Consider the following 26,793-nt stretch of genomic DNA (forward strand, 5'->3'; position numbering starts at 1 on the left):
CCAGGGCCTACAACTCCATAAATTTGAGCTAGCTGACTGGATGATGCAGATTCTAGTACCAACTATCACATCAGCAAGTTTTTATGACATATTTACTGTGTGGCCACCCCATGGTGATGCTATTGGAGTAGTGGTTCAAAAGAGGCAATAGATCTCATCCTGGCTTAGGCATTTATGATTCTGGCTGGTAAGAAAGGCTTATACATACACACACATTATATTCTGAATATACTCCAAATAGTATATAATGAAATGGAAAGTTGCCACACAAAGACATGATCTGGTAACTTGGGTTCAAGGAAAATTTGATGTGGACTGGGGTAGCCTTGTGAGGGAAGAAGGACTCTTTGCGAGGTAGTGGAGAGAATCCCAGCTTGGAGTCAGACAATCACTGGCACAAACTTCACTTTAATTTCCTCTTCTGTCAAATGAGAATAATAACATTCAATGCATAGGGTTGTTAGGAGGCTATAAGGAATTAGAACATACAGCAAGGTAGTATCTTGCAATATTTTATATATCTATAGATAGATAGATAGATAGATAGATAGATAGATAGATAAGTATTTCATTTTGGGTAGTGTGGAAGGGGGAATAATGGCCCCTAAAGATGCCCACATCAGAATCTCTGGAATCTGTAACAATGTTACCTTATATGGTAAAAAGAACTTTGAAGATGTAATTAAAGGTCCTGAGATGGGGAAATTATCCTGGATGTCCCAGATGAGCCCAGTGTTATCAAAGAGAGCCCTGTAAGGAGGAAGTAAGAGCACAGAGTCCCAGAAGGAGATGTGAAAACAGAAACAGAGGTGGGAGGGATGCAGTGCCACAAGCCAAGGAGTACAGACAGCTTCTAGAAGCTGAGGAAGGCAGGGAAACAGATTCTCCCCTACAGCTTCTAGAAGGAATGCAGCCCTGCAGATATGTAGGTTCTATGCTGTCTACCAAAATCCGTTTTGGCCTCCTTATCTCACAGGTCTGAAGATGCATTTTTCTAAGTCCCTAAGCTTGTGGAAATTTGTTATAGCAGCAACAGGAGACTAACACAGTCGTTCTGGTGAGCTGTTGCTCTCCAACCAGGACGGTGAGCATCCATCCCTTCAAGGGGACAACAGAACTCACACAGGAGCAGAACACTAGATGGTCAGCTTGGGACATTCAAAATAGACCAAAGCATATTTGGCAATAGTAGCTGAATGAAAGTAGGACTTTCATTTTGTAGAATCTGTGGCTTTTTGAGAGTGAAAGAAAAAATAAAGGATTGCTGCTTCTGAAAGTTAAGAGCTTGTAAACTCAGAGGATTAGAGGATGGAGAAAGAAGGTATGTCCTGCCTCGTGGGGAGGAGATAAAAGCTTCCGGGTACAAGGAAAAGGACAAGATTACAGGTAAGGTGTGGTCCTCCTAGTCCTGGGGGAAGGTGGTTTAGAGACGTGTGTGAGATGCTAGAAAAACCAGGTAAAATGAATTCAGGACATGCTGAATGTGAAGGAGCTTCCACCTCAAATCACTTCAGTCATTCTGGGGGTAAGTCCCCTGGGAGCCCCTCAGAGTACACCCCACAGTAAATTAGGGAGAGAAATGGAGGCAGCAAGAGCCCCTGAGATAGTATTTGTGGTTCCCACAGAGATCCATAATTTCTCATGTCCCAGCAGAGGGACCCAGCCGAAGGATGAAGGATCCACACACTGAGAGGGGCCCAGGGACAGGAGGAAGAGGGTATCAAGTACACAGACATCATGACAGCCAACCCATGGCTTGGTCCATGGACAGCAGTCAACACAGAAAGCACAATGCTGGAATGAAGGCCCACTCCCCGTGAGGGAGCATGAGTGAGCTCAGCTGAGGCCCATGGGGGCAGCACTTTGGTGACACCCTTGCTTTGCCACTGTGATGGTGCTGTGCCTCCAGCAGCATCCTGGAGACCAAAGGGGATGGGAGAACCACAAAGAAGGGAGGTCAGCCTTGAAAGGGAATTTCGACCGAATTAACTAAGTTTAAAGCCTGAACTGATTGAGTACCACCTCAAAAAGAAATTAAATTTAAAGCCAGAAGAATTTGAGTGATCTCAGTGTGACAAAAAGTCCCCCCACCACCAAGAGCAAGTTGAGTTTGATTATGGAGAAATAAATTGAATTCCACCCCTGTTCTGATGAGCTGCGATGCTGAATCTGAAACCTGGGACATGGATCTGAAGCACCTGGTGCACAGCAGATGCTCAGTGATATTAATTATCTGACCTACCTACCCTTCTGTGAATGAAGGAAGGGCTTTGCCTAGGGAAAAATGATGGGGAAGAACATATTTTACGGAAAGAATTGGAACCCAGTCTTCAAGAAAGTAGCAGACTATCTATTGTTTTTGCCTGTCCATCTTGGGAACCTTTCTGCTGGTAACAGCAGCCTGATTTTTCTTTGGGGTGGACCCCTTTCTTGTTCTGCCCCTGTGCTTTGAGTATGCTGACATGATTGCCAGCCCCAGGACTGTTCAGTCAGAATATTCTAGCTCTGTGATCACAGTTATCAATTCAAAGAAAGTGAAGGGACCCCAGCTTCCTCCCAGCTAGAGCTCCAAGGGCTTTTCTTGATATCATTTAGAATGAGATTCCCATGGGGTGCCTGGGTGGCTCAGTCATTAAGCTTCTGCCTTCAGCTCAGGTCATGATCCTAGCGTCCTGGGATGGAGCCCTGTGTCGGGATGTGTGTGGAGGAGTGGGGGGGGGGGGGTCCCTGCTCAGTGGGGAGCCTGCTTCTCCCTCTCTAGCACCACCCCTCATGCTTGTGCCTCCTCTCTAGCTATCTCTCTGTGTCAAATAAGAAAAAAAGTCTTTTTTTAAAATGTTAGAATGAGATCTCTTTTGGTTAGGATTGAAAAAATATTTATACAGACACCTGGATTTCCAGTCCTATCTTTCCATAATACAAAGGATCTTCCCTGAAATTAAAGCCAGTGAAGAAGAAGAAGAAGAAGAAGAAGAAGAAGAAGAAGAAGAAGAAGAAGAAGAAGAAGAAGAAGAAAAAGAGGAAGAAGAAGAAGGGGGAGGAGGAGGAGAATAATTGAGAGATCTAGAGAGAAAGATACCAGGAAGAATTATTTTTGCACCTGGATCCATTCATACTTGGATCCTTTTTTGCTTAAGCAAATGATATCTCTTTCCCTAGAAAATACAGAAGCCTGGGTAAACACAGAGGTGCATACTTCCTGTGTTCTCAAGATAACAAAGAAATCACCTAGGCTAGGGAACAGGATCCAGGGTGAATGATGGTGTCAGAAAAGTCTGGGCAGGTAGGGGAGCAAGTATCACGATGGCTTGGGAATGCCAAGCCCAGTAATCTGATTTTGCGCCCATGAGTAATAGACAACCAGAGCAGGTTGAAGAAAGAAGTGACAAGTGAAATGACTGCATGGAGGAAATTGACCTGACAGCTACATGCAGCTCTGACGAATGTGGGGGCTCATAACCTGGGATCCATATACCTAGGTAGGAAAAAAAATAAACCTTTTATTTACACGTATCTTTGATGGCAATGCAGCATTTTCTTCTACCTTGACTGAAGGCACCAGATGCATTCATATTAGAAGTACCTGTATATTTGTCAGCATAAAAGTTATGGATATCTTCATATCCCAGTACTGTTGTTGCAGATAATATAAAAATATCATTTAGGCTCATTACAGACTTAAAATTATAGTTGTTACTGAACCTATATCTGGATCTTATAGTCTGAGGCATTAATAGAGAAGCACATATGTTACTATAGTAGATGTTTGAGTGGGGAAGTTTATTTCAATAACTGTATTTTAATACAGTTGGTTTACTTTGTAATCCTACGTATTTTACTTTGTGCATCCAAAAATCATTATTTGACAGAGCCCTTAAGTTGTGCTAGTGGGGCACCAAAATGAAAATGCCACAAAGATTATAGGAGGAAGAGAGTCTGGAAGCCAGAAGGTTAGTGAGGAGGGTCTGACATGAACCAATATAATCCAAACTTCGAGTCAGTCAAGAGGAAGCATGAAAGGGAAGACATATATCAAAGAAATTTGGGGGAAATTTTAGCTGGATCCAGAGAAGAAAATGCATCCACGCAACTCACACAATAAAGGAAGATCTAAGAGAACAAGGATGCCAAGATTTGAAACTTGAACGAATGGAACAAAATGAGTACTCAACAAATGACCAAAAGATAAAAATGGAATTTTAGGATGCAGAGCTGCTATCTGGACAGCTTTGTGATATTCTAAGATCATGCTGGGACTTCCCAAAGGAAATATTCCATAGGAAAATTACTATCTCACCTAAGAACTCAGCTCAAGGGTCAGAGAGGGGCAGGGCTACAGGAAGGCTGCATACAGAGGTGAAGGTAGAAGATAAATGGATTCTCTTTTGGACAGGTTGTGGAAGAAATCAGGGACCTGTGTCATGGCAACTCCAGCTCTGGTTCCCTGGGATTTCACCCAGCCCCTACCCCTACTCCCCACCTCTTCCTCTTAGGTGTTGACTTTGTCACCCTCAAGGAGCAACAGGACAACATAGACTGCAGCAATTCCCAGCCCGACACCCTCCCATGGCATCCGTCAGAGAAAGAGCTCATCTCTCCTAAGTCTCCAGGGAGAGAGCTGCTCCTTTCCCCGGCTCATTTCCAAATGCTCATTCTTCTCAGAATGCCTTGGGTCAGGTTGTCTGTCTGAACTAGGCTGACCACACATCCAGGTCTGTCTGGAAGAGCCTCCATCTCCCTGTGGTCCCAGCAGAGTCATCAACAGAACCCCCCTTCCAATCTCAGGAGCATTCCAGCTTGGATGGCAGAGCATGGGGCCACCCAATCACCAAGCTAGGGAACCAGAGAGCACATATGCCTACATCCACCCTGGTCCTGGCTAGGGAAGGATTCCTAGAACAAAATCAGGTTTGGTACCAGAGAATAACGTGGAAGCTGGCTAGTAAAACCCAGAGGTGACCACTTTAACAAGTGTGATGAATGGATTCCTCAAGTTGGACAAGGAGCATTTATCACAAAGCAAAACTTAGAAAGATAGAGAGGGAGAACACGCAGGAACAAGTCTGCCCAAGAGATGGGAAGAGAGGCCTTGAGAGAGGTGACTAATTCTTACTCAGTTGTGAATGGTAGCCCTGGTTTATTTCTCCTGTGTCTCCTGGCAACCTTCAGCAGGATGCCTGACAGTTTCTGAAAACTTGCCATTGAAAATAAAACATCAGGAACTATTGGCCCTCATACAGAGAATGCTCTAACTTAAGAAGTCTTCTGTTTCTCAAAATTGATCTCTTGCGCGATGCAGAATGTGCGGTGGGATGCACGATGGCAGGCGGCTCCTTCAGGCCACCCTTCCTCGGCTTCTCCATGAGAAGCCCCATGAGGACACCCAGATGTGGACATTAGCGTCTCTGCCCTCAAAGAGCTCGCACGTGATCAGCTCTAAACACATTGGGGACCAGCGTACAAACATCTATCATTTTTGCTCTATTTCTCAATTTAGCCAAGTTTCCAAGCCACCACTGCCGACCAGGGAGAACATCTTCTTTTTCCACTCAGAGTAAATTAGCACCTCTCGGATTTCAACTGGGTCAATTTAGGATTTAAATATAGTCTGCTAACGACCTCTATTCAGGATCAGTGTTGTCATCTCACTGTGAGATGATAATAAGGGCCCCTTTTCCAAGTTATTTAATAATTTCAAGACAGCAATGGCGGGGGTTAAATCAAGCACGAAGCCCCTCTGAGCAGAGGACCCTGTACAGATCGAAGGCCCTGACCCTTCTCTCTTTTCTTCCTTATACCCCTTAAGATAAGACCTTCCAAGTGTATCTACTTTCCCTCTTCTTTGTTTTATGAGGACATTTTGACATTTTTACTTACACATTATCACCCAGCTAGGAGGCCTCCTCTGCCTTGGAATCTTCACGTAGCACTCGCATCACGTGTTCCCGTTCATTCTATCACTGTCCATTGCTTATCACTCTGGGGTCTGTTTGTTTAGAGTTCTTTCTCAGTTATTTTACTCATAGGTACTTTCTCTGAATTATTGCAAATCTGGAGATTTCAATCTTTCACCTTGGCTGGTGAATACTACCCTGGCTGCATATGAGATTGTACAGCACTGAGCTTCCCTCTTAGAAATGTATACAGACATGATGCCACTTCTAATATGCGGTGTAGCCAAAATACAGTCAAATGACCGTGATTCTTTTTTCCACATGATCTTTTTTCTATCTTGCAGCATACAGGATTTTTCTCTCTACCCTTTAAATTCAGAAATTATACCAGGATAGGGACACCTGGGTGGCTCCGTTGGTTAAGTATCTGCCTTTGGCTCAGGTCATGATCCCAGGGTCCTAGGATCGAGTCCCGCATCTGGCTTCTTGTTCTGCGGGGAGACTGCTTATTTTTCTGCCCCTTCCACCACTTGTGCTCTCTCCGTCTCTCAAATAAATAAATAAAATCTTTAAAAAATGAAATTGTGCCAGGATATACTGAATTATATGACTTTTCTTCTTAATGTTGCTTGTTACTTGGAATGTTTTTACTCTGCAGACTAATGGTTTTCTTTCACTTCAAATCTCTCATCAGCTCAGATAAATTTCTTTTTATATTTGATAAATAAGCTCTCCTTCATCTCTGTTCCTTGTGCCTTCCAGAACAGCTGCTGTTCAAATACAAGGCTTCACCAATCTGTGTACAAACTTGCTTGAGTTCTCTCTCCAGGATTTCCTTCTCTTTGCAATTTTGTTTCAAATTCTTCCTCCTGAGCTTTCGGTGCATGTCTCAGCAGTCACCATCTTCTTCCATTCATCTACAAAACTCTGAGATTCAAAGATCATGGTTTTTATTCCAGGGGATTTTTTTGTGCTGTGATCAAATCACCTCTCATGTTCCTACTACATGTTCCTACATTTTCACTTGAGTTTGCGAAGGTGTTTTCTAGCACCTTCTTTTCTCTGAGGAGCTGCCACCATGTAACAAGTCTAGGACTGGAGGCTGCTCCATGGAGAGACCACCTGGAGAGAGAGAGAGAGAAGCTGGCACGGTCCCCGCTGGGCCTGCTCTCAGCTGTCTGTCTTCGAAGCCCAGGAGGAAAACAAGCCAATAAATATTTACAGCAACCCTAGCCCCAGCCACCATCTGCAGCCACGTCACAGATGCTGAGCAAGAGTGGGTGAGCTGAGCCCAGTCACCCCCTCACCTAGATCTGTGGGCAAAACTAATGGTTGTTAGGGGGTTGCAGTTAAGCCAGCATTTTGAGGCAGATCATTTTGTGGTAACAGATAACGGAAATACATCATTTGCTGCATTTCACTACCTACTCTCCCAGCAGAAGCAATGCTCAGTAATCCATCCAGGAGCCCATATCTTCTCTCCATGGGTAATGTCTGACACTTGGCTATGCTCCTCATTCAGTGTCTGGCCTGGCATGAGCAATTTACATCTTCCCCTATGAAGTCCCCTCACCCAGTGCCACCATGCTGCCTGGGCAATCCTGCCAGCCCTCAGCTCTCCACCAACTTCCTGGTCCCAATCCAACATGGGAGGCTGGGTTGCTACCCCCCAAACCTTCTCCAGACAAGGTCCACAACCTCTGCCTAGCCTACTTCAGGGACCTCTTGTTGGCATGACACAAAAGGCTGACTGACTAGTTCCAGATGAGAAACGGAATTCCAGTCCCCACAACCCTCAGATTGTCAAATACTCGAGAGTCTCCATCATTCCCTCTTCCTAAAGAAGGTGCAACAGGCACTTCTCTGAGAGGCAACAGCATTTAAGCTCCAATATCATTCCCTCCTAATTTCTTCCTGCTGGATGGTTTCTCTTCTTGAGTGGCATTCCAAGATTTCTATGTCATCCTGTATTTTCCCCTCTCTGCTATGCATGTACTATGTTCTCAAAATCCTCCAAACATCATGGTTTGTGCTCACAGCTCAGCCATGTGAGATTTCATGACAAACCACACCCCAACAAAGCCTGTCTGTTAGATATAAAAACTATTTTATCTTTCAAAGTGTTGAGAAACAGAATGATCTATGCCCACCCAACTTACCATCTATGTAAACATGACCATTCCAGGACACTCTTGCCCAGGAAGATGAAATTCTGAACACCTTTTATGGTTCGTTTCAGAGATTTCCTAAAGGTTCTCAACAAATAGCAAGAGATAAATCCACCAGGCTCATCAGCAATCAAGATCTGCTTTGAACACCTTGTCTTGAAATTCCCCCTTAGCTGTGTCAACCGGCATGAACTTTGCCCACTTAAAAAAAAAAAAAGATTTTATTTATTGACTTATTTTAGAGAGAGAGAACAAGAGAGCACATGCACCAGCAGGGGGAAAGCAGAGAGGGAGGGAGAAAGAATCCCAAGCAGACCCTGCACTGAGCATAAAGCCCAACAAGGGACTTGATCTCATGATCCTGAGATCATGACCTGAGCTGAAACCAAGAGTCAGACGCTTGATGGACAGACACCCAGGCACCCCTGCCCACTTCTAATAGAATCATAAATATTCTAACTTTGCCCTTCCCTTTCTGCCTTGGTATTAAGACTCAGTCAACATGATAATAATCTCCCTTATTGTAGTAAGCAATAAACTCAGCCTTGCTTTATCAACAGGTTACTTTGGATAGTATTTTGAGATGTCAACATTTAACACTATTACTTCTGCTTCTATTACTTCTGCTTCTGCTACAAATTTGCAGAAGCTTATTTAAGAAATTTAAAACTAAAAAATCAATTATCCTAGACTGTAGCTACCATTCCTGAGGGCTATTTGTACACAGGGAAAATTACTAGGCATAAGAAATGAGGTGCATGGAGGGAGGAGGAAAAAGAGGAATAACAACAATTCATTTACTCCTTAAAGCAAACTTCTGAAATAAGGATGATTATTATCACCTTCATTTCACAGATGGGGAAACTAACATATAGAGACCAAGTAACTTGCCCAAGACTGCACAGCTAGTAAGTGGCAGAACTGGGACTGAGCCCAGGCAGTCTTGCTTCAGAATTTCTCCGCTTAAACACTGATAGTATCTTATTATAGGAAAACAGTTGCAAAGTGGTATCATAAACACCCCAGCACAGATACAAATAGAACTTCAGGAAATAATAGCAACTCTACCTAGGGGTAGGATGAGGTGAGAGAGATGAGGCTCTGTTGGGCTCAATATAGGGGGTGATACCTGACCAGGACATTGAAAGACCATCACGTGTTCCCCCGTGTGAACTGATGGAGAGAGTAAGTGTGCAAAGGCCCAAAGGTACCAAACATTATGGAGTGTCTGGGGAATGGAAAGGAGCTTCCACATGGCTGGGTCATGGGGAAGTAGGAGAGACAGACAGGCACTGTCAGAGACACGGCTGCAAAGGCTGGAGCCTCAAACTTCCTCTGGGTTGGGCCAAGGAGCCTGGTCCAGAATATAAATTCTTGGTTATAGCCACGAGAAGCCTGTTTCACCATCCCTCCCATTTCACAAGGGAGCTCCAAAATCGTCAAAGACCTGGAATCAGAAGCTTCTTTTTGCCAGCAGAAAGCAGAACACCTCCCCACCCCATCCACCACCCACCCGAATGAAGGCAGAGGGCTATTGTCATGTGGGGACATTCAGAAAGAACAGGTGGAATTTCATCGGCAGTGAAACTCCTCCATTGAAACAAATACCTCATTGCCAAATCCCCAAAGAGCACATTCTGTGAGGTCATTGCTGTCTACAGGTAAGTAACGTTTTCCACTTCGCCGTTCTCCATAAGAATTCCTCCCCTTGGGCCTGAAGCTAACAGAGAAACATGTGTGATGGATCAAGTCAGCAGCAGGAGAGGTCTGAAACACACACCTTCCCCCAGGCACTTTTTCCTCTCTCTGAGGGCCATCCTGTGTTACCAGGTATATGTGCAAAGCAAGAGAGCAAAGAATGAAAAGCTGAATTGGAAAAGAGGGAAGAGAGCCCATTATCATCAATTCTCTGATCCAGAACCAAAGAGAATCATGAGGGAAGAAAGCAAAAGGCAACATTCCCAGCATCTAATGAATACTTCTGAAGAGCTAGAATAAAACCAGGACAGAAGTCATCAAGACTTCAGAAACTTCATTCCCAGGGTGGGAGCCTACCCAGCTTAAATGACAAAGGAGAAAAACAGAATCTTCTATTTCGGAATTCCAAAACTATGGCAGCAATTCTCCCTTAAAAAATGGCAAAGACCTTAGCTCACAATATTAATTCGGAAATTAGCATTCATTTGCATCCATTTCTTACATCCCCAACATTATGAATAAAATTAATTAATGAAATCAATTGCAGAAGTATCAGAGCCTGTATTTGGAACATGACAGTAAAGAAACTCATAACACACACACACACACACACACACACACACACACCTTTCATTATCTGGCACACAGATGTTGCTTAATAGGGTATTATGAAATGATAAAGTCAATGAATGAGTGAATGGATGGTCCCCTAGTGACTAGATGACACATCCGTTCCCTTCCCTGTGCCTCAATTTCCAGCATATAAGAAGAAGGGAGTATAAAGGAATTGATGTATGTGAGCTGAGGCCAACCAGCTGTTGGCCCAGTCCAACTGTATCAAGTCCTGTCAAGGTCTTGCCACCAACTGCATGACCAAATCATTACCCATGACCCATCGCCTCTTCCCAGCTATCCCAGAATCAGAGACCTGCTTCTTCCTGGTGCCATGGTCAGCACACTGGGGAGAAATTGATTCCCGGGTTTGTTCTCAGAGGGGCACCTGCAGAGCCCTCCGTGAGTGGGACCCTCAGTCTGGAGGGCTCTCGGGCCGCTCGCTAGAGATGCCTGCACCCAAGACAACAGAATTCGGAACTCCCTTGCAGGTCTCGCTCACAGAGCCCTCTTCAGCCGATTTGAGAAACGAGGTTTCCGGCTCCTGCCACCACCTCTGGCAAAAGGAACAAATGAAGTTGTTTCCTTCAAATCCATCAGCTGGGCTTTGCTGGAAGCCCCTCCCTGCGAGGAACTTAACCCGAGCTGGTGAGACAAGATTTATGCCTCAGGAGCAAGGAAGAAGCAGAATCAACAGTAGCTGATCGAGGCCAATAGACCACGAGGGAGGGTTGTTACCTCTTTCCTTCCTTTTGCCAGTGACAGGGAAAGGAGTGTCCTGGACAACAGTAAATGCCTCATGAAACGAAGTGAACAAGACTGCAGCTAAAAGGCCTTCAGACACCTCACAAAGTGGTGATTTCTGGACTGCGAACAGACATTTCTTTCACTTCCACAGACTGCATATGGAGAAAAAACAAGGAGGGGTTTTACGTTACGCTTAGATGAGAGCCAGAGAAGGAAATTGCCTTCCACGGGCTCAGATTTTATTTTCAGCGAATGGGTGCCTCAAAGTGTGGACCAGTGATTCTGAGACTTGCGTGTGACAGAATTGCCTAAAAGACAGACTCCTGGGTCTCATCGCCAGAGCTTTCGGTTTGGGAGTTCAAGGAGGAGCCTCAGAATTGGGATTTGTAAGGAATTCCCAGGAGATACTGCCCCTGTTGCAGCTCAGGGGACCACACTTCAAGATCTGCTGACTTAGACGGTTGTGTGGAATGGACCTTGTGTTTAAGTGCTTGGTCTATGCCCGCTGCAGGAGATGCCTGCTTCTGTGTAAAGTTCTGTTGCCAAGCAGGGAGCTCCTGACTGAGGACAGGGCCTAGGGTAGAAATGGAAGGAAGGAGGCAGAGGGGGAGCAAGGAGAGGCAAGGAGGGGAAGGAAATGGTCACTATGGAAGAGGGTGTGATCGTTGTCGACTCTAACTCAGGGCTCACAGAACCAGTGATCCATGGGCCCCGGGGAACCTCGTAAATGAGAAATGGCTGTTGTACAAGATAAGCGAGACAGTACCAGGTGGGGTGGTGTTGGAGACTTGGAACTCCATGCCCTCTCTAAAGGAGATAATCCCTATCCCACTCCAGCTGCCTGCTGTTATTCAAAGAATGGGACCCAGAGTTGGCCAAAGTCGCTAATCTTTCAAAAGAACAACACATTTAGATATTCATAAGGTATGTCTATGCGGTAATGATAACCAAACTCACAATGAGAGAGAAAACACTCCATTGCTTACCTGAGGTGACCCCAGAAGAGACCAGGATTAAGCAATTTTCCAGAATTCTCTGGTATAACAATGATTTATATTTCTTAAAGGATCAGAAAATTGGCCCCTCTGCCCAGAAGGTGAGCTGATCATCTCAAATTTAGTGGCCTGCCAAGGACATTGTACCTCCCTGAAATCTGGCTTCTAAAGAGATCAATGCCCATTTGTGCTGATTGACAAACATTATTTATCCCAGGCCAAGAAACTGTGTGGCATTTTCACTTCACTAGAACTCTAGAAGCCAAGCAGGTCTCTCCTGACACAGTCACAGATGGGGAAAGAGGCCTTAGTGTGGATTTCCAATTGGAGCTACCCCAAGGCTTCCCTCAAGGAGAGGTGGAGCTCACACCACAGACAGTGGCCAAGAGGCCAGGAAAGCAGAAGGAAGTGCTCTTGGAGACAGGACTCTGTCACTGACCCAAATATCTTGGGGCCACACCCAATGTGGGAGCTCAACAGTGTTGGCTTAAATATAAGGCCTTCAAGATGAGCCCCCTTTGAAGAACTGACATGTTTTCATAAAAATCTTTATTTCCCTTTCCTTCTTCTTTGGTCTCCACAAGTCTATCTGCTTTTCCTGCTCCCTGGGCCACTTACTACAGGCTTCTTGTGTGTCTGCGTCTACAAAACACCGTCATTGTAGGTGTTGAGAGTCACCTTAGAGCCGTTAGAGCAGGAGACCCATCCTTCCCTTCACCTCTTTTCTTCAGCAGATTCCAGAAAAAGAGAACAGTTAATAAGGGAAAAAATCCGAATGAGAATTTCAAAAATTTTTTTTCTTTAATTTGCTATTAATACCTGAGGCAACCTCCAAAATCCCCAACTCAAGGTACCCCATTAACAGTTGAGTTGGAATACACAGCTTAGTTTGGAGGATAAAATGGGGCCCAGGGTGAACAACCGTCTGTTTGCTAAAGACTGAGGGGGTTCTCGAGGTGTTCCCGGCTTGGGGTGCTAAAAGCAGGATGGCCAGGGCAAACCTGTTGGTCATCCCACCCAGCTTTCCCCTAAACCTAAATATTTATGAGAAGACAAGAGCAAGGAAATGGGGAGAAATGGCGGATTCAGGAGAATGACTACCTTGACCACACCCATGCTGTGGGAGACCCAGGGTCAAAGGAAAGAAAGGAATCCAAAGCCTTTGACCTTTAAGGCACAGTGACCCATCCACAAATTCAATCCAGCCCAATCGGATCCCTAAAGTGCCCTCCCTTGGAAGTGGGGATAGCTATGAAAGAAATAAGGAGGGAGGCAGGAGAATGTTAGGGGGCCCTCCTGCCCAGGGAGTTCATTCTAGGGTGAATGAACTTTCTTCCCTTTACTTTCTAGGATCCCTGCCTGCCCAGCCTTCCAGACTCTTGTTCAAGGACTCCTGCTTCACAGATTCCATTGTCTCTGTGCTCCAAAACAATAAAGAAACGGATTTTTGCAAATCATTTCTGGAACTTGATTGTTCTGACACAGTGAACCTCAGCACTTGACCAAAGCAGATTTCTCTTCCATTTAGGTTATTTCACCGTGAAATGACTCCATTCAGCAACAGTGTGTGAGAGGCCATGCAAAGACACCGCCACCCCAATTGATTGTCGGGAAATGAGGAAGCAAAAGGAGGTGGCTCAAAATGGAATATAAACTCTATTTAAAAGAATTTTCTGAAAATCGGTGATTGCAGAGGCTCTGAGCGAGGACAGCTGGGAGCAAGCCATCAGATTCCCCTTCTAAGGCATGGCTCCCTACTGCTGTCAGCAGACCACATATTTCTTAGCATCTCTGAAGAAATGTTAAATCAATAAACTACCTAGAGGTTGCTGACAAATCAGATGCTGTTCTATAAAAAGATGAACCCCATTGCTAGGGAGAAATTGGAGACTTGAAGAATTTTTAGAAGGAAAAGGCCATTTTCCACCAACAGTGCACCCTGTGTTCTGACCTCTGAGGCATCATCGCCCACACAGGGGCACAGTCCTAGGTCCTGTTGATTCCACCAAGGCTTCAAGGTTTAAGATCCCTGGGAAAACACAAATAGAATATGGGCTTCACAAACATGGTATTCTGTGTTAATTTTGAAAATTATCTCTGACTGCAAAGTAATCCCTTTTATTTGGGTATTGCTTTACAGTTTCTAGAGCATTTCATGCCATCATATCATTAGCTTGCCACAAAAACTTTCTGAGTCCGGCAAGCCTATATTCTTAAACTCACCCCATAGCTGAGAAGGGGAATCAGAAAATCCTTAGTAACTTGCTCTAGATCACAAAGCTGAAAAATGACAGAGCCAGGTCTAAAAGCCAAGGTTTCTAATTTCTAATTTCTTTCCTGACTCTTCTGGAACTTAGTACCTTCATCAAATCAACCCAGAATTTCCTGATACCATCTACAAAACCTGAAAATAACTCACATATTCTGCCCCAAAGAACAATTTTTGGTTTCACCAATGGCTATATCTACTTGTATTGCTTCATGTATCAACTCCTATGTTAATAATTGTATGGATTTATGTTCTAGCTCCAAAATTCATTCCATCACTTCATAAATATTTATTCAACTCTCCCATGCAGTGTGTGAGACACCGACAGTGGGAACACACAAAAAAAGTAGGACAGCTCCTGCCTTCACAGATCTCACAGTCCAGAGCAGGGGTTGGCCAATATTGTGTGTAAAGGGCCAGACTAAATGCTTTAGACTTAGTGGCCATACCGTCTTTGTCACTACTACTCAACTCTGCTACAGTAGAGAGAAAGCAGTCATAAACAATGAATAGATGTGTCCATGTTCTAATAAAACTTTATTTATAAAAACAGGAGGTGGGAGAGATTTGGCTCACAGTCTACAGTTGGTCTAACTCTTGATCCAGATGGAAACCAAAGACAGAAAAATCCAACAATGAAGAACTACATTAAATGTCCTAATTTTATATGTGTTTGGAATCCATGTTGGCAACTCAGCACGACCATTCACTCCTATCTGTGTTTGGGAACCACATCCCCTAGGATCACCTTTCCTTATGACTCTAGGTTTAAGTTGACTAGAAGGAATTTGTATGAGATTTAGAAAGCAAGAGAAAAACAGACGCCATGACTTTAGGAGGTTATGATGGTCAAACATGAAGAGAAACAAACAGAGATACACCCAGATTCCTCTCTTCCTATCTGCACCTACCTCATATTGCCAACTGCCAGCCCTGCTGACCAAGAGTGACCCTAAGGTGACCACAAGGCAACTGACCTCATCCTGTCAAAATGACAGATTCCGCAAGGACAATAGCTTTCACAGAGGCAGCAATCTCTACACCGTTCTCCAGATACCTCCTTTGGAATTACATGTGAGTGGTCAGACATACGTAGCATCTCAGATTTCCCTGCAAACTTCAACTGTTTATTCACGTCTGTGCTTCTGGCAAACATGATGAGTTACTATCTGTTTGAGGCTCTGACTCCTCACTTCCAGAACTTCATTTCCTCACTGCCTTCCATTTTTATGTAAGAAAAAAATCTTCCATTAAATCCCAGATTCTCATGCTATGGTCTGAATAACTGCCCCCCACCCCTGCCAAACTCACGTGTTAGAATCCTTATACCAAAGTGATGATGTTAGAAGGTGAAGCTTTTGGGAAGTGTTTAGGTCATTAGAGCAGAGCCCTCATGAGTGGGATTAGTGTTCTTACAAAGAGCTGCCACATAGCTCTCTACCCCTTCCCCCATGTGAAGATACAGTAAGAATTCTGTGACCTGGAAGAAGGCCCTCACCCAACCATGCTGGCACCTTGATCTTGGACTTCCTAGTCCCCAGAAGGGTGAGAAATAGACTTCTGTTGTTTGTAAGCCAGCCGGTACATGGTATTTGGTAATAGCAGCCCCAACAGACTAGAATATTCTATAACATTAATAGTAGCTCTGTTTTCCTAACTGAACCTGACAGATGTGTCATATAAATAAAGTATCTTGATGGCACAGAGGAGGAGATGACAAACTGATTGAATCTTTGTTTCTTTCTAACTTGTTGGGGCAGGGGCTGGGAGAAGTTGAGAAGATTTTGCAAAGCTAGGTCCGGTTATCTTAGAAATTGACTCTGAGTCTCCGAGATTTGAGTGCAGTCAGTTGCTTGAGGAGTGTCCTGTCAGAGAGTGAGAAGAGCAAAATTGGACCAGGGAGAGCATCAACTGCATTGTAACTACAGCTGAGATCTCAACCCATCCCACAGGAAACTCTTGAGCTGGGATGGACCTTAAGAGAGATCCAATTTGTGGTAACTGGATCAGGGCTTTACACCCTCAGATGGACCAGTCAGGCCCCTGAAGAGTGAGTGCTGTGAGGTATCAGCCACCAAAAACCCCCTCCCAGCAGTATAGCGAATGAGCACCTTACTCCTGGAGGGGAGGCTCTCTGTGACAAACTATAGCATCCATTAGAGGTATTAACCATCAAGATGGCTTTCAAGGATAAATACAAGTTATCCACATAACAAAGATGGGGAGGGATAGGTAAGAGGTGAAATACTCAAAGTAAATGCATCTCCAAGTGAAATAGCCTGAGGAATTCAGAAAATTTCTAATGGCCCAAAGTATTCATGGAAAGGAAGTAGCTGGAGATGACATATGTTGAGGTCAGCTTATAAAGGTCCCAGCTGACATTTTATTAATTCCTTATTTTACCCTACTTGATTAGCATGATCTTATACCCAGAATGAAGACTTTAAAAGTGTCTGAGGATGGGTAGTGAGGGAGTGAGCAGTAAGCCAATGGTTGGATGGGTGATGAGTCAATGAGTTAATATATGTATGGATTGATAAGTGAGGAGATAGTGAGTGTATGGTGAATATGCGGATGGTGTTAAGTAAATGGGCTGATGGATGCCTAAGTGGTTAGTAGATAAGTTGATGGGTAGCAAATGAATGAGTGAATGGGTTATTGAACGTACTATCAGTCATTCAGTTGCTATCTGGTGGCAACCATTCCTCCTCAGATCCTCTGGGAAGCATGGACTATATCTTGGGAAGAAAGAATAGCTAGAAAGGTAAAGTCTTTAGGCAGAGCTAAAGACTTGAACACTAAATATATTGGTAGTTGGGTATGCTCACGGGAGGAATGTCAATTTGCTTCATTCATTTACCACACCTGCCTGATCTCTGTAGGCAATTGAGTCTGTTATCCTTCTTCCATACCTCCTTGAGGTCAGGGGTTATGTCTTCCAGCATTCCTCCAAAAGCTGACTCTAAGACAGGGACTAGATGTAAGTATTCCACTTTGGGAAGGTATCCCAGATACTCCCAGGAAAGGAATGAGATGGAGAAGGGAAAGCAATAAATAAAGGTTGCTTTTCTCAAGCCACTGCCATTCTGGATAAGTGAATTTTAATCCCAAGGGGTAACTCTGGGAAACTGTAAAACACATGCTACAGAGGTTTCCCATCTGAAGGGTGAGAGAGTCGGGGTATTTATACATTAACTCTTATCAGTCATTGTTTAAGGGTGGCTGAATGTGGTGGTGAATGACTTCTCATCACTTTGGAGAATACTCTCAGGTAAAGAGATACAGGCACTGGCAGTTGGAAGGCTCACAAGCAGGCTGAAGTTTCAGGAAAAGTGGGCGAGAAGCCAACAGCACTTGCAGTCTTCTTCGCGGCTGTAGTAAACACCTAGTGGATGGCAAGCCCTCGAGTAAGTATACATAAATGAATGACTAAACATGAATCAGTGAACAGGAATGAGGTACTCAAAGCCTGGTTTCAGCAGGAGACAAGGCAAGCAGAGTATATATCCCAGACAGAATCTCACGCACATGTGCCTGGTCAGGCAGAGCAACATAACTTCCCCCCTCCTTGGGGGCTGCTCCTACAGGAAAATTATTTAATGTTTTCAAATTGCTTTAAAAGAGTCAATTTACTATATAATTGCAACAGTAACAATCATCATAATAATTCTTTGTACTTAATAATACATTGAAGTCAGTGACAGTAACAATCACACTCTAATGGGCTTAGCCGGCAAAAGAATTTAACTTGGGTAATGTTGTAGTACATAATTGTATTTTTTTTCCATTTTATTTCATTTCTTTGTTTTTGACTGAAGATGTCTCCTTCACAGTTATCCCAAAGACCATATTCAGGAGATAAGGTCTGGAGAGGACATGTAACCGTGGTCTTATTTGCATATCATTTATGTCTGCAGGCATCATCTCTTGGCCACTGACTTCTGTGTTCCAAGGCAATTACTGTCCCCTCAAAGGCTGTCATTTCACATTTGTCCTCCATCAGCGAAAATGCCTAGCATTCCCAGAAGCTTTTGTAGTTTTCAAAGTATTCATAGATGCTCATGTGACTCTTGTGACCACCACGGAAGATGTTCATCTTTAGGTATAATTCTACTATAATTCTATAGTGGGATGAATGGGGCCATATAATTCAATTACATAAACACAAATTGCATTGTTAACTTAGTGAATATATAATTTTTCAGTTGTTCTTCCAGTTATCTTGTGGGGGAAAAAAACAGAAAAGATGTCCCCCTGTATTAGATGCATAGGAACTAGGCTGATTATTATAACCGACAAGTGCACCAAACACTGGACTCAAGTGTCCCTCCGCTGAGTGGAGGACCAACAGTCTGAAACCCATCACATCCAGTGTAGCCCAGAAAGTCCCAGTAACATCCTCTGTCTTCCAGAAATGTCTCCATAGAATGATAAATTTCATGGTCACCTGAGCTTTAGCTGATTTCTCATGATCACAATTAACTTTTAAATAGGATTTTCCAGGTTGTTTCCATTTTGCAAAAGAGAAAACTGAGGTTCGGAGGAATTAAAGGTGACACCTCCAGTATTTGCTCATGGCTAGAAATAGAAGCCAAAGCTATTTTCCTTTCCTATTTACTGCCTTTTCGTCCAGGCTGACTCTAACCATTCACACTCAGCAAACATTTCCCTTCACATCATCAAGTCAAATTTATCCTTTAGCTCTAGTATCTTCTAGTATTTGTTCTTACATATATTCTGTTTTAATATCTTTACAATGAGAGTGTAGACAGTTATAATTGGCATTCTCATTCAACACATTATGACATAATCTGTTAGAATTAGGAGTGCCTTAAACAAGATAGAAGCTTCTTTTTCTCTCAAGTAAGAAAAATCTGGAGGCAGGCAACCTGGACTGTTATGGTGGCTCCATAGGCATGGTGGCTCCATAGGGACCCAGGCTCTTGCCCTTCCTCTTCTCTATTTTAGAACTTGGCTTCTATCCCAAAGTCTTCTGATCCAAAGGTGGCCACTGATTCTCCAGTTCTCCTCTCTGAAACTGGAAGCAGGAAAAAGAAAAGAGGGAAGGGTAAAAGGGGTCTATCTCTCAGTGGAGTCAGTTCCTTTCAATTAAATTTCCTGGAAATCTGACCCAGCACTTTATCTCATTGACCAAAACTCAGTTACACAGACACACCAAGCAATTAAGAAAGCTTAAAATGTATCCTTTTCAGTTGAGCTCATTACTGCCCCATAAAATTAGGATTTTGTTTCCATAGAAGAAGGAGAAATCAATCAGCTATTTTCACAACAATGCTGCATAAGAAACCAGCCCAAAACTCAATGACTACCAATAAGCATTTCTTTCTCACCCATGTGTCTTACATAAATCAAACTTCCCAGAATAGTGCCTGATTCTTCCAGAACACATCAGACACAGAAAACTGGCTGTGGGATCTCAAACTGGCAAAGTTGGAAGAGAGACTATAGGGGAAGTGGTCTTCCCTGCTGGAGTTTAGAGGAGAAGACTGCCTGCTTCCCATGGTCTTAGTAGATGTTCTGTCTAAAGCTGTCTTGGAAACCCAGTTGGGGGCCCACCAAGAAAGAGAAGGCTCAGGGGTACATCAAAAGAGGAAAGGAGATGAGGGGGACTTGCCAGAGATCAGGAAGATATGCATCACATATATCAGCTAAAGGTACACGAGTGTTGGGTCGGTGGCTCCGGGAATGCAGGAGGAACAATAGAAATGACCGCTGGGGCCACCATCTTCCAGCCCCCTCCCCCCCACCTTCCTTAACCCTTGACTCTCCCGCCAAAAGGATGTATGCCCAGGTCACGGCTCCATAGGTAACCTGATACCTATGCAGGAAACAGAAGTATCAGGACCCCCCCATACCCTCCGATCACCAAATACCTTACCATATATGGATGTGAGCCCATGCCCTGCCTTGGCCCGATAAAAGACCCCCCCACACCCCCCGCCGACTCCCTCCCAGCGAGACTTCCCCAACTCCCCTCTCCAGAGTCACAGAACCTCGCCCAAGAGTGCCCACCTCCTCCCTGAGACCCAGCTCCCCTTCTCCTGAGCCCCGAAACTTTGCCGGAGAGTGCCTTTCATAAATCTTGCCTTGAGCCTACCTTGCCTGGTGTTGTGTTTACCTCACCTGCAAAACTTTACACTGAGGTTAACAGCAGTGCTACACTGCACCACTGCAAGGATGCCAATCATGCCGTAGTCCACGGAATTAGCAGTACAAAATTTACATGGCTTGTACATCAACCCTCACAGTGCATACCACGTACAGTTGTCTGAAATGTATCCTCTCCTAACATAACAAAGACATTGTTCCATGTCAGTAGGTACAGACCTAACTATTTCTTTTCATGAGTTATCTAATGCCTTATAGTATAGATTTACAATATATTTAATTACATGTCTAGTGATAGACATAGAGTTATTTATTTCCAATTTTTTGCCACTCAAACAGTATTGCAAGAAACATTCTTCTCCATACATCTTTTTATTCTTATCTCTTACACAAAAATAAATCCTGGATAGGTAAAAACAATCAATGAAATTAAATGTAAAAGAAAAATAAAAAGTATTAAAAAAATATAAGATAATGCTTTTATACTTTGGGGTATGAACAGGCTTTATAAGTATAACACAAAACCATCCCCTGGATAGTTTAATTTATAGATCTTCTGTATAAATAAACATAACACAAAGTCAAAAGACAGACTTGAAGCTAATGTTTGCAATGCACATTACAGACTAATGGCCAAAATACATTTTATTTAGAAAGCTCCCACACGTTGATTTCTAAAATGAATAATTCAATAGAAAAATAAGCAAAGAAGATGAATTGGTAATTCACAAAAGAAGAAATACAAATGTAAAACAAGACATGTGGTCTTCCTAGGGAATAAGGAAATGTGAGTTAAAACAACAATAAAATATAACTTTTAACAATCTTTCAAAACTTTAAAATATTATTAACTTTGTTGGTGAGAATTTATAAAAGTAAACACACTCATACTTGCTGGAAATTGGGGGTATTAGTACAATTTTCTCTTCCAGGACAATTTAACACTATCTTCTAAGCTATTACTTAACAATTTTTGTCCTGGGACTCCATCCTAGGGAAATATTCCCGCATGTGTATGGAAATACACAGACACACACACAGAATGATTATTAGAACATTATTTGTAGAAGCAAAAATGAAAATAAAAAACAAAACAAATGGAAATGAGCAAACTGGCCATTAGGAAGACAGTAGTATGGAATACCCTTAGTTACTAAAATGAATGGTGTAGACCTATATTATCTAACTTGAACAAAAATCCACAATATATTCCTATAGGGGAATAAGTGCATTAAAAAACATGTGTGACTTCAATCCATTTATCAAAAAAAGAAAATTTGTTTCTATGTTTTTGCATAACTGTAGAAAACTTCTAGAAAGCTATACTCCAAAGTCACTTCTGTGGGAGAGAGGATTTCGTATTCAGAAAGAACAAATTGTAATTTTATGTTTCACATACTCAGTTCTTTTTAATTTGTTTTGACAAGCATATATACTTTTATGATTAAAAAAGTAAATATTTTGGGGTGCCTAGTTGGTGCAGTCGCTTAAGTGTCCAATTCTTGGTTTTGACTCTGGTTGTGATCTCAAGGTCGTGAGATTGAACCTGGTATCAGGCTCTGCAATCAGCAAGGAGTTTGCTTGAGTCTCTCTCTTTCTCCCTTTCCCTCTGCCCTTCCTCCTGCACTCGCTCACATACATACTCTCTCTAAAGTAAATAAATAGATCTTTTTTAAAAATAACAATATAGGGGCGCCTGGGTGGCTCAGTGGGTTAGATGTCTGTCTTCGGCTCAGTCATGGTCTCAGGGTCCTGGAATAGAGCCCCACATTGGGCTCTCTGCTCAGCAAGGAGCCTGCTTCCCTCTCTCCTTCTGCCTGCCTCTCTGTCTACTTGTGATCTCTCCCTCTGTGTCAAATAAATAAATAAAATCTTTTTAAAAAATAACAATATAAAGAAATGATATGGGTTTTTTTTAAAGATTTTATTTAGTTATTTGACAGACAGAGATCACAAGTAGGTAGAGAGACGGGCAGAGAAGAAGGTGGGGAAGAAGAAGGCTCCCTGCTGAGCAGAGAGCTGGATGTGGGGCTCGATCCCAGGACCCTGGGATCATGACCTGAGCCAAAGGTAGAGGCTTTAACCCACTGAGCCACCCAGGTGCCCCAAGAAATGATATGATTTTGTATCCGACTCTTGCAATCATAAGCAGAAAAGGTTTTCTGCAGGATAAGCAGTGGTGTGCTGATGAATTAGTTGGGTCAGGGGCCAGGAGTGGAGAGAGTAAGGAAGAGAGCCCTAATTTGTAGTGTTTGTCAATATCCATTGTATAGCTATTCCCAGTATGTTTAATTTCAAGTGGCTCACAAAATTCCTGAATATTTAACATAATGGGTATTTAATAAATCAATTTTTTAAAGTCCGGCATTGAACGGAACTGAACTGCCAAGGTTCTGAATAAATAAGCAAGGTAAATTCAGAATTCTGCTCATGGAATGGAAATATCTCTGCTGGCTGGGGCAGGTCTCAGCCTGGTTCATTCATAGTATATCCATGTCTCTCCCCAACTCACCACTGAGAATTCACCATTCAAGTGTTCTTAGGCTGGTGTGGTCTCATTACAGTTTTGCAAGGTCAATTTACTTCACCAATTCTCTAAATGAAGCTTCACTCTTTAGAAGTAGGTCAGGTGGCAAAAGTAAATCCCGCCAGAAAGGGTTCCGTATTCATTTCAAGCCCAGGCACCTCCAAGCCACAGAATTCTACAGATGGCACACAGAGGGAGAGAATCTGGGTAGACTTCTGGCCTTTACAAATATATTTCAAATATATTTCCCCAGATGGGAAGGCACAAGAGCTGTGCAGAGTCCTATTTCCAGGTGCTTCTCTACACTGCAACAATTAACGAGGCACCTGGCAATTTACCCAGCTGAGGATTGAGAAGAATGCCTGCCCCCTATTTGTTCACCGCTTAATGACGTAAGAGTCAGAGCAATATCATATCAGAAAGTAATGGCGGTGATGGCCAGGCCCACTACTAGCCTTTGCAGAGACCATGAAACTTACCTCCCTTCTCTTCTTACCTCAGGCTCTATCCTACACATTAACAGCTCACCTCCAAATGTGTCCAAACTGGACCCACCATCACCCCCACCCCAAGCAGTGACCCTTTGGCCATTCTTTAGAACCAGAGATGCTAAGTGACCTGTACTCTGTAAGAAGAATCTGGGGAAGAAGTTCTGCAGGCACTTGGAAATAGACTAAGGCCATTTGGGACAGACATTTCAGGGACCTGGCTATTCAGAGAACAATCTAGAAACAGGGCCGGGACTCTGAAGTACTGGTAATAGGAACAGTATATGGGGCTAAGGGAAGACCTCACCCACTCTTGGTCAATAAGGGAAGACTTCCTGGAGGAGAGGAGCCTAACCTGAGCCTTGACATATGCATAAAGTTTAGCCAATCAGAACACAGGGTAGGGGACTCCAGGTGGAGCAACAGTGTGCAACAGGACCTTGAGAGCTGAAAATTACTCGCAAGAGCGAATGTTACATTGTTTATGAGGGTCTGCCCCTTTGTCGCCCCTCAACCCCAAACGTTAAGAACAGAGATTGGCAATTTTAGTTGGATGCACTCACAGAAGAGTGATTATGGGTTCTCTAAATTGAGCCCAAATTCTGACACAAGGGATGTTGACTCTATTTGCCAGGCTGACCAGCCATTTAACAAGAGCCTCTCAATCTTGCCCCAACCCATCCCGATCCCTTTCCTCTTCCCCGCTCCCTCCTCCACAGTTCACTACTCTCATTCAGAGATGTAGTGGAGACAGACAAGACTGCAAAAGAAATTAGTGCCAAGGTGTTAACTGGGGTAATGAGTTAGCAGATAATCTATTTGCATTTTTATGGGGCCCTTGGAGGCCTTAATTTAACTTGAAAGTGTGATTAAGGAGGGAATTTTCAGAATAGAGCAGTGCCCTCTTATCTGCAGGGGTTATGTTCGAAGACCCCCAGTGGATGCCTGGAACAATGGATAGTACTGAATCCTATATATATATATACTATGTATTTTCCTATGCATACATACCTATGATAAAGTTTAATTTGAAAATTAGACATAGCAAGTGATTAACAATTAATAAGAAATTGGAACAATATAACAACTTACTGTAATAAAATTTAATGTGAATATGGTTTCTGTCTCTCTGTCTCTCTCTCTCCAAATACCTTATTGTGCCGTACTCACTCTTCTTGGGATGATGTGAGATGATGAAGTGCCTATGCGATGAGACGAAGTCAGGGGCATGACATAGGCACTGTGACATAGCATTAGACTGCTACTGACTTTCTAACTACGTGTCAAAAGGAAGATCATATGCTTCCCTTTCCATAAAGCCAGAGAGCAACTATTTTAGGCATCACGGGCCATGGGGTCTCTGCTGCAAATACTCAGCTCCACTGTTGTAGGCGAAAGCAGCCATTGACAAAATGCAATTGGATGCAAGAATGAGTGAAGGAGTGTGTATCTGTGTTCCAATAAAACTTTATTTACAAAAACAGGCAGCAGTCCGGACTCTGCTTTTCCCTGCTATGTTTTAATTTGCTCTCCTTTCCTCTTTCCCCTCGGTTTAGAGACCATAGCTCTGCTTCTCAGGTGAAATATTACAAATAGCCCTTGGAATTCTGCCAAGGGGAATTATCATTGATTGCCAAAACTGACTTTTGTAAGTCAAATACTTGTGGTCAGATGGGACTTACCACAATATCTAGATATCTTTTGTCCATGTTTTCCTACTTATTTCTGAAGGGCAATCACAGATATTATTTTATACCTAGGTCCTCGTTCCTACCCCTACCACTTGGTGAAGACAGCATAGCTTAGCAGTTAAAAAAAAAAAAAAAAAAAAAGGTCAGAGGCTCCGGAATTAGACTAGCATGGGTGCATTAGTCGGGATAGGCCAGTTATGCTACAGTAGCAAATGAACCCCTAAATTTCAATGTAAAAAAAGATTAACTTCTTCCTTATGTTATATATCAGGGTAGGTGGCTCTGCTCCACACTGTTACTCAGGGACCCATGCTGAGGGAGCCTCCACCACATGGACTATCCCTAAGTACTGCAGAAGAGAGAATATGAAACTTCATATACACTCTGCCTTGACCCAGCAATGACACACATTACTTCTGCTTAGCACCCATCGTCAAGTGTAGCCTATAAGTAGTCACAAGTCCACCCCTGACCAACCAACTCTGGGAGAAATCAGAGAGCAGAGGCAATGTTTGACGAGCGCTGTCATCTCTGCCACCCGTGGCCTTACCAGTGAGTAGCTCTCTGACCTTGAACAAGGTATTGAAATAACTCTGTGCCTCATTATCTTCCAAGGTAAAGCAGGAGTAACAATGGCCTCTCACTCAAGTATTGTGGTCATATAAAATGATACTATGCTTTTAAATTACAGTGCCAGATTCACAGACCTGTACCCCTGGGGATAAAAATGTATTATATGTTATAAAAAATAAAATAAAAAAAAATAAAAAATAAATAAATTACAGTGCCAGGTACATAGTAAGCCTTCAGCCAAAGTCAGTTATTATTTTTATTACTAACCACACGATTGTGAGAAAAAGGCTTTGTCTCTCCAGGTCTGTATTCCCTCAGCTGCAAATCAGGCACTCCAATAACACTGTTTAAGACAACAATTAAATTAAATGCACAATACCTAAAAAGATCTTAGCACTGTGCCTGACATACAACAAACACTTAATACAAATTATTTCCCCTTACTGCATGCAAACATGTATTGGTCGTTCTTTCTAGTTCTGATTGCCAAGGGCTTGTTTGGCTAGAGTAGTGTTTAAGATGTTGACCAATGGAAAGTCAAATACGAGTATTTCAAAACAAAAGTGATTTTGGAGATTCTCTATTTCCAGAGGCAACTTAATAACCAGGGATACAGTGCTATATAATGTGATCTATTGTTCTTTTGGCAACTTAGTTATAGTTCGGAACTACATTTCCCCAAACCTCTTTTCTTGTATGGTCTGGGTTAAAGTTGCCAAAAGTGAAGTCGCCTGAGAAACAGACGTGGAAGTGAAGAAGTGGCCATCTGAAGTTCAATGTTACAGCAGCTGTTGAGAGGGTGATACTAAGGTCCTATTGGGTTCCAATCTGTCCTTGAACTTCTTTGCTACACATCCAGCCTCCCTTCCTACTGCTGGTGCTGATAGGCAACAGGGAGGGAGCAGGCTCAAGATGCTGGTCATGGAGAGCCGACAGCTTCCATGAGCTTCTACATCGGCTCCCTTTATGGCCAGCCTGTTCAGGAAGAAATCCAATCTCTAA

At 43.2% G+C, this 26,793-nt stretch overlaps 1 long non-coding RNA gene across 1 annotated transcript; it reads left to right on the forward strand.

Annotated features, from left to right (window-relative positions):
- The first annotated feature begins 153 nt into the window (after window positions 1-153).
- On the forward strand, window positions 154-13,552 carry LOC125092965 (uncharacterized). The gene is made up of 3 exons (XR_007125121.1): window positions 154-187; window positions 1,283-1,386; window positions 13,465-13,552. It is a non-coding gene; the product is annotated as an uncharacterized LOC125092965 (long non-coding RNA).
- Window positions 13,553-26,793: the final 13,241 nt, after the last annotated feature.

The sequence above is a fragment of the Lutra lutra genome, chromosome 1 (genome assembly GCF_902655055.1).
Source record: "Lutra lutra chromosome 1, mLutLut1.2, whole genome shotgun sequence".
Classification (NCBI taxonomy): domain Eukaryota; kingdom Metazoa; phylum Chordata; class Mammalia; order Carnivora; family Mustelidae; genus Lutra; species Lutra lutra.